The sequence below is a fragment of the Crocodylus porosus genome, unplaced genomic scaffold, assembly GCF_001723895.1.
Source record: "Crocodylus porosus isolate Cpor-Errol unplaced genomic scaffold, CroPor_comp1, whole genome shotgun sequence".
NCBI lineage: Eukaryota > Metazoa > Chordata > Crocodylia > Crocodylidae > Crocodylus > Crocodylus porosus.
In genome coordinates, this window is record NW_017728926.1 from 2482888 (window position 1) to 2491186 (window position 8299).

Consider the following 8299-nt stretch of genomic DNA (forward strand, 5'->3'; position numbering starts at 1 on the left):
CCAAGAGGTGATCATGGGATACCAGATCAAAGGCTTTTTTGAAGTCAAGATATATGACATCAATCTCTTCTCCCTTGTCCAGGTGATAGGTCCACTCTCATGTTCCCAGCAATTATTTGAATACAGAGATAATTCTCTTTCTTTCCCTTTAATACAGGAGTCCCACATACCTGGGCTCTTGGCCTCAGAGTGGGGTCTGACTGGCAATAGAAACTTCTGAGTGCATCAGGAGGCCTGGTACACAAATCTCTGGGCTGGGAGGTGTCACATCCAAGCCCACGCACATTGCACTGCTATCAGTTAAGCAAGAGGAAGTAGAAAATTCAGTGTTGAAACTGCCCTCGCATACATAAACCTACTGCTGCCCAGGCTGCCTTATTTAAGTTCAGAAAGTTGGCATCATGCTCGTAACAACTAAGCCATCCTGCTTCCTGGGGAAGAGGCATGAAAGGACTGCAGAGATACCTGTGTCAGCACAAAAAGTCTGAACCTCCCCAGCTCCGGTTTGTATACACCACCTGTGTTCGAACTAGCTGGCCAAAGGGGGATAAAGATTCCTATTGATACAGGGAGATTTAACCATCAGAGCACTGCCATGATAATTACTGCAGGAGGGACAGCAGCAAAACATATGCCGCATATTTGTAGTGCCCCTTTCAAAGGGGAAGGCTGCTGGAATCTATACAGTGAACTGTGCAGGCAACCCAGATTTTCCACACTTGAAGTTTAGTTCATTTTTGGAGCTCCTGTTGGAAAAAGTTTTTCAGCACAGACGCAATAAAGCTGTGTGTGCTTCTCTGGCTGAGGTCTCCACCAGCAAAATGCTCTTCCCTCTGTGCTCTGCTTACATGGGCAGATCCAGGATTTTGAAAAGAGGGGGCAGATGGCACAACACAATACAATTTTATCGGAATGTGCATGAATTTGCTATACCATTCATTGTGCATACAAATATACAAATGAGGTAAAATTATCAAAAGATAATGACTACAGGACTAATGAAACCATGTAAAAAAAACCCTCTCTTTTTTAGATTCATAAAACAAAAATCTAGCTTTCTTGGGCATCTTGGCAGTGCATCCAATGCTTCACTAAACATTACTTCCGCATCTAAGTTAATGATTTTAGCTAGAGTTAAAAACAGTTTGCAGAGCTGTGAACTGGGAACTAAAGCTGTTTGCAGACATTAAAAACAAAAATGCACAAAAACATAACAAAAAAAAGCCCACTTGAGAGGCCAGCACATGCTCAGAAGAGGCAATGCATTAATTGGACCTGGCTTGCTCAATGTCTGTACAGATCGGGCACTTTAGTGGGGCTTTTATCGAATAGTTGTGTAACCCAGGCAGTACTCCAAGATGTACCCCCTCTCCAACTGAAGGGATCAGGGCAAGTGCACAAGCACTATGGGAGGTGCAGAGACCCTCCTCCCCCTATGGAGCAGAGCCAGATCCCCAATGGGGACTTAACCATAAACCTTTTAATGAGAGATCAGTACTGGGAACATAACCAGTATAAACCAGGGGGTATAGGGAACCCTACAACGCCCTGAGGGGGCAGGATTCAGTAAAGGTTAGACACTTACAGTCATAGATATATTCATCCAGTTGACAAAAGACGGTTAACAAAATATAAAACACAAACAGCAGCCCAAACAGTACTGGTTGGCGAAATATAAAAGGCACAAAATACAAAACGTCAAATAACAAGAAATATAGGGCCTGGGTACCTGGAAGTGGGGGCGGAGAGGGAAAACACAATGACTACTTTCCACTGCAACAAGAGCTTCCCCTGTCACTTCACTCACCCCAATTCAGCCCAGCTAGGACTTGAACTCAGTCTCCCTCCTGGGAGGCAGAAATACTACCACACAGCCACCACTGGTGGCACTGCTCCAGCCTGCTAGGGCTCTTGACCTTCCCAGAGCCTGGCCTCACGTCGAGCTGCCTGGCCTCTGACTGGAGGAGCTGGAAGCAGAGCTGGGAACCTCTCAGGCGCTGCTCGGATCCTTGCCGGAGCGGGGGAGCCTCTCCTGCTGGCCGCAGCCTCTCAGGGGATCCTGGAGCCCAGCAAGGAGCCTCTCCTGCTGGCCGCATGCTGCGCTACTGAGGGTCCAGTTGCTGCCTGCAGGTCCTGCTCTTTCAGGTGCTTCTGGGGCAACTGCTCCCGCCCTGGTGGCTCAGCTTTTTGAAACTCCTTCCTTGCTGTCCCTTGCTGGTCTCTCTTGAGTCAGCTGCGCTGCCCCTTTTATCCCCCTCCAGGTGACCCAAGGGGCCAATTAGGGGACATGGAGGGTGAGTCTCTGGGGCCTGATTGGTGCGGAAAGGGAATTCCAGGCCCTCCAGTCATCTTTTACCCTTTCAAAACCCCCGGGCTAAATCACTACCAGCTAGCCCATCACAGTTGATTGAATCAGCTTTAACTAAAACTGCCAAAAAAGCCCCACTGAAGCACGTGTTCTATACAGATGCTACAGAGCTGGGTCAAAGTAAGGAGCTACTTCTTCCAGAAAAGCACAGTTTTTTTAAACAACTGCAAGCAGCCTAAATTACCAAGAGCAGCTAACAGACATCAGAATTGCATAAGAAAGGATAGCTTGATTAGTGGAACATCAAAACCATTAAAAAGGACAAAGGGTCATTAACTTCTGTGGAATTAAGAGTTTAGAAGAAATAAGACAGATTACAATGACCCATGAAGTCATTTGACTCTCCCACTGCTTCCTGAATAGAAATGCTGATGCCATTGCCAGGCAGTTGGTTTTAAACTTTAGGTGGATCAGGAATCAAAGGAGGGCGTAACTGCATCACTTCCCTCTCCCCCCCTCCTGCCAGATCCACCCCTGCCTGCTTATTTATATTGTAAAGGCTTTACATCACACATGGCCTGGTCTGGAACAGTGGATTATCAGTTGCAGTGGGGTCCATGATGCATTACAGTAATGATGATGATGAGTTTGAGGAAGAAGCTGCTTTGACTTTCCATTTTGCTTCTAACTATTTTTAGGAACTTTTACTGATTGTGAGATTTTTACATAATAACTAAAAACAAGACTTCAGCAGAATAAGCAGCAGCAGCAAAGACAGGCACCTTGGGTTGGGGCAAGAGGGATTTTTTTTATGCAGGGGAAGAAAAACAAACAGCTCCCTCACCCGCCCCCCCCCCTCCCCCAAAGAGGCAGTTTGTTTCTTAGAGTTGTGACTACTTTGGTATTCGGACTTTGCAAGGAGTTTTATGGTATCTCAAGCAGGTTCATTGCAGAGGTGCCATGCGGCATCTGAGTCATTACGCTGCCCTTCTTTCTCCTCATTATGCCACAGGCATGGCAGCGTGCCACTTATACAATCTCTGTGAACCAGATATAGACAGGCTTCTTCTGGCCTTTTAGATTTCTGCATTGGAACTGGCTGATGACTCTGGATGCCAGCTTCTGCAGCCTCATCAACCTGCTCTGGCTGGAAGGTAAATATGTCCATTTTCCTAACAAGATCACCAATATGGGAAATAATGTAAAGCCAACCCTTCTAGGACACACAGGCTGAATGCAAGCACCAAAACTCCACTTGCATGGGCAAAGCAGAGAAAGGCTGGCTTAGCAGACCAGGAGGAAAGTGCCCTGAGGAAAGCGAGAAGGAGAAATAATTGTATACAAGTAATAATAGGATTGTTCTCTCAGAGGCCTTGCTGAACACTTGGGGGATGTTCAGAAGTGTTACATTGGTACACACACCTGCACTAATCCTTGGGCATGATTTTTTTCATTGGGCTAGGATCAACTTCTATCCCATCAAGTGCAAATAGCCCTGCTCGAGGGCCCCAGTGCTTGTCAGAGGATGCTGGGACAACTCCTTTAAAAAATAAATTACACAGATCTATTAGATTGGAGGGGACATCATTTTAAGGAGAGCTCATCCATCACGCTCTCCTATGATGTTTATAAATACCGAATTATCTAGTTTGAAAGGCTTTCCACCTGAACTCATTCCATCCAGAGGTGAACCTGTGGCCCAAGGGCCATGCATTACTAAACCAGCTGCTACACAAGTTCATTTAAGTCTGAGGAAGGGGGCTGAAAGATCTATCTTCCTGATAGAACAAACTGAATGAACATATTGTGTCACTGCTGGAAATAGTTTCCATACACTGTCTTTTCTCTCTCTTTAGGAAAGTATAACCTATTCCTTCCTGTCCCTTTCTAGCTATTGACATTTACATAAAATATAGCAAAGTTCTTCCAAAGTTCTTCCAAATTTGGAAGTCTTTATTACTTCCAACTCTTCCTGCATATCATTCTGAAAATGTGTGACTGACTTGATAAAAAGCTGTTTTAATGGGAACAATACCTGGAAATATAACTGCCCTAACTTAATGGATTCCTTGAAGATCAAGGCTGTCAAATGTGAGATTCAAAAACCTTTATACAACATGAACAACTATATTAAGTGCACTCAATCAAAACCAGACTGAAGGTTCTATAAATGAAACAATGGCTGCTGGGAAATGCATTCTATTAGTTACCGAAAGGGAAAAAGAGGATTGGTACAAAGAATGATAAAGCCACAAAACCAGACGTGTTCCAATAAATCCAAGAGGGATGATGTACAAGAGTTAGCTTTGAAACATGGCACCACTGGCTAATCAGAGCCTGCACACAAAAAGGTGATGGGTTCCAATAATTTATTCTACATTTCCTTTAAGATATAAAAAAATTGTAACTGGGGCCTCAGCACTGCTACTGCCGGAAGGTGCTCAGAATTAGAGGGAGATAGAAAAATAATCCATGGCTGAACTACGGTAGACATGAACCCCATTACGCAAGATTTATGTGGGGGTAGCTCAAAATTAGGTCAAACTAGAATGAAATCCTGTTGTTACCATTTGCCGCCAGTGGGCTTGGTTACTTCTTTTGCACCTCATGGGATGGAAAGCTGCCAGACCATCTTGGTCCCCCAGTTCAGTAATGAGACTTATAGGGTGGTCAAATGCGGCACAGTTAGCATAGGAAAATCTGAGTGTTCAGCCCTTCAGGGCTGCGTAAAACTCCCCTACTCCTGCAGCTGGACTTTGGGCCCTGGCAGGCATGGGGAGGCACAGTCCTGATGACCTGTTCCTGGACTCCCTTTGTACTACATCTGCCACGACTTGATAGTACTTCAGTATTCTAGTTTAGAGAGATAAGCAAGTACCACATTACTACTTTGTATATTTCTAGGGCTCAATCCCAACATACAGTCATAGTCTTTACATTGAAGATGGCCTTTCTTGAGACCCTCTGGGGCCTAGCTCCAGCACTACTGTGTTTTATTTCTGTAACAAAGGCTGCTGCCTTTTCTGCCTGTCTTAATCCTTTCCAGGGTGCCCAGTAATGCATTCAGCCAGACCCTTTAACAGCTGCTCTCCCTGCTGCCTTCAGTGCCTCTCTGGAAGCGCGGCCTCCCTGCTGCTTGCAACCCTCTCACCAGCTTGCCGCTTCTAGGCTTGTCTTTCCTGCAGCTGTCTTGGCCGCTGACTATTCACAGCTCTCTTCCCTTGGGTGCTATTGTCGCCGTCGGGCTGCACTTGCCACACCCTCCATGCTGCCTGGGCCTGGAGCACATGGTGCCCACCTCCACTGAGCAGCTTCCTGCCCCTTTCTCAGTGTCTGCAGCCTCCTCTATTCCCTAACCATTTGCATGCCAGGGACAACTCCTTTCTCAGTTAACACCTCCTCACTAAGGAAAGACCCAGCGCTCTCTTAAAGAAGCAGCATCTCTGCTTCCCAGTTCTTATCTCATGTCTTTACTCTTATTTCTTATTATTTCCCTCCTCAGTCTGTCAGGAGGGTTAAGGCTGCTGTTGCAGGCTGGTTTAAGCAGAGCAGCCTCTTGCAGGGCTTACCCTCTGCCTGGTGGTAGTTGCTGGAGTCTCATGCAGCTCAACATGTGATAAGGCAGTGCTTCCCAAACTTTTCCTCAGCATGACCCCCATTTATGGCCCCATTCCCTCAGCATGGCCCCTCACTTGCAACCACAGCCGTCCCCATCCCCCAACCCCATTCGCTGATGTTGTGACCCCATTTGGGGTTACGACCCACAGTTTGGGAGCTGCTGTGAGAAGATATCCCTGAGCTGAACTTGCAGCATTTAGGGTTTGTTCAGGACCCGAGTGTCTCTTTCAGAACCATAAGTGAGGTAACAGCCATGTGCCTGCCTGCATGTATGAAACTGGGGACATCCGATGTGGGGCGAGCTACTTAGAGGCTACAGCAAGATGTGTTAGTGGAGGTTTTAAGTACCTGCCTCCTTTGGGATGGAGTGCTTTGGAGATGGTAAAAGGCAAAATGCCTATGGGCCCTTGGTCCAGCAGCTGCTGGATATGATGTACTATATCTTGAAAGGGTTAACCCCGGCCCTGTTTCATTTATAGTTGGTGATTTAGGTTCATACTCTCCGTTTTGCCCCTTAACTCTCTCTGGCTGATTACTGTTTATATCCTGATCTGACACACAGCTGAACTAATCCACCCCTTCCGTGCCTGTGACAGAATCCCACAGAAGATTGCAGCGGCAATATTATAAATATGATACGTGCAATTAATCTGTCATTCCAGTTCAGTGCTCTGGAAAGGATTTTGCCTGTGATAGGAGGTGGTTTCTTTGCTTATGAAAACATACCCCAGTGACTACTGTTATACACTTACCTGTTGCAAGATAATACCCAAAACAGCTCTGTTTTACAGCTTTGTGTTTTTTGTACTTTTGTATCTGCCTTAGTGCTGGTCACAGCTCTGGGTTTGCAAATCTGCATTCAAAGCCCCGCTCCCTGTCCCCTCTCACTGCACCAAAAACCTCACCTGGAGGGGCTTTGTCTGTGGGTTAAGCAGGAGCTTATTTTCCATTGGTTCATTGCCCCTGGGCTCAGTTAGCCAACAGTACGGCCCATGAGTGCCAGCTCTTCTTCTCATGTGACCACCTCCCTACAGCATTTACCATGATGGGGCATAGACCATTAAATAAGAAAAACATGACCGAGGCCACAACACAGCCTCCGGGAGGTGGGGGAGACCTCTTTTCAGTTTCTTCTTATTTAAGCCAGACTGAATCCATATTTTCCATCACTGGCCTTTGGAGCCATCCTTTAGGACTGTACCAATGTTATTTGTTGATGTTGAAGCAATTATACAGCTACCACCACATTTTTCTAAATATCTGGAAATTCTCACCCAGATGGTTTGTCCTCAACATACGTATGAGCAATAATTGCTCATTTCCTCTGCATTTCTTTCTTCTTTTTGTCTATGTTGTGAATTCGTATTTAATGAGAAACGGAAGAGCTATTTTTAGCACAGAAATAGATCAAGAGACCATAAATATATGTGAAAATGTGCCATGACAAATCTAGGTTATTTCCCTGAAAAGAGATTCTCTTGTCCTGGATTTAAACTCAAAAAGAGCTTCAAAGTAGAAAATGTTCAAAGCATTTTCGTGGCCTTTGACAGGACTTTATGCAACCATCAGATTAAAGGAATGTGGCCTTTGTCACACAAAAAACGGTTTGCATGCAAATAGTGTCCAGCATACCACAGCTTTTCCACACTTTTTGTGCTGGCTTTGCACAAAAATGGCATTTTAAAAATCACACCTCTGAACACCAGGACCCATGCAGTACACTTCAAAAGGCTTCCAGTTTGCCTTTGTTTTCAGCACTGGAGAGCTGGCTGGTGGACCACCCTTTCCCTCCTCTCCCCTCGGAGCAGTGGAAGTTGGAGAAAACTTCCATTCCGCTTCCCCTCATACATTCCCGTGGAGACACTTACAGCATGGGGCAGGGGGAGGAGAAAGACTCTCCAGCCTACTAGTAATCTAGCTCATTTCCCACAAAGGTGTTCCTTTTTCTGCCTTCACCAGGAGTGATGGGTGTTTTCTAGGACTGTGCTAAGTGGCTAGTATTTGCTTCAGATTTAGATTCGGCTGATTTGAGGGTCAGTGATTTGAGTCAGTGATTTGAATCACTGTCCCGAATCTATTCAGTTGAATCTGATTTGGAGATTCGGCTGCAGTTGAATTGGCCAAATCTCTGAATCGGCCCCATCCCCTGCGCGCTCTCAATGGCTGCCTTGTCCACTCTCCCAACTCCCGCCTCTTTAAAAAAAAGCCCTGCACTCACCGGCTGCTGTTAAGTGGGGGGTGTGTGATCCCTGTTGCCCCGTGCTGCTTCAAGCCATGTGGTGGGCTCTGCCATGAGCCCCCTGACTGCTCTCCCAGCTGCCCCCCATTCCTGCGCCACCCACCCCAGCTCCTGGCCCTTTAAAAAAAGCCCCA

The 8299-nt window shown here is 46.2% G+C and overlaps 1 long non-coding RNA gene across 1 annotated transcript in view; it reads left to right on the forward strand.

The window, feature by feature from the left end:
* The window catches only part of LOC109314536, an 8237-nt gene extending 4622 nt beyond the window's left edge, over positions 1–3615 (forward strand). The window contains exons 2-3 of the long non-coding RNA XR_002102301.1: positions 189–194; positions 3605–3615. This is a non-coding gene — a long non-coding RNA (uncharacterized LOC109314536). The remainder of the gene's footprint in view (positions 1–188; positions 195–3604) is intronic.
* Positions 3616–8299: the final 4684 nt, after the last annotated feature.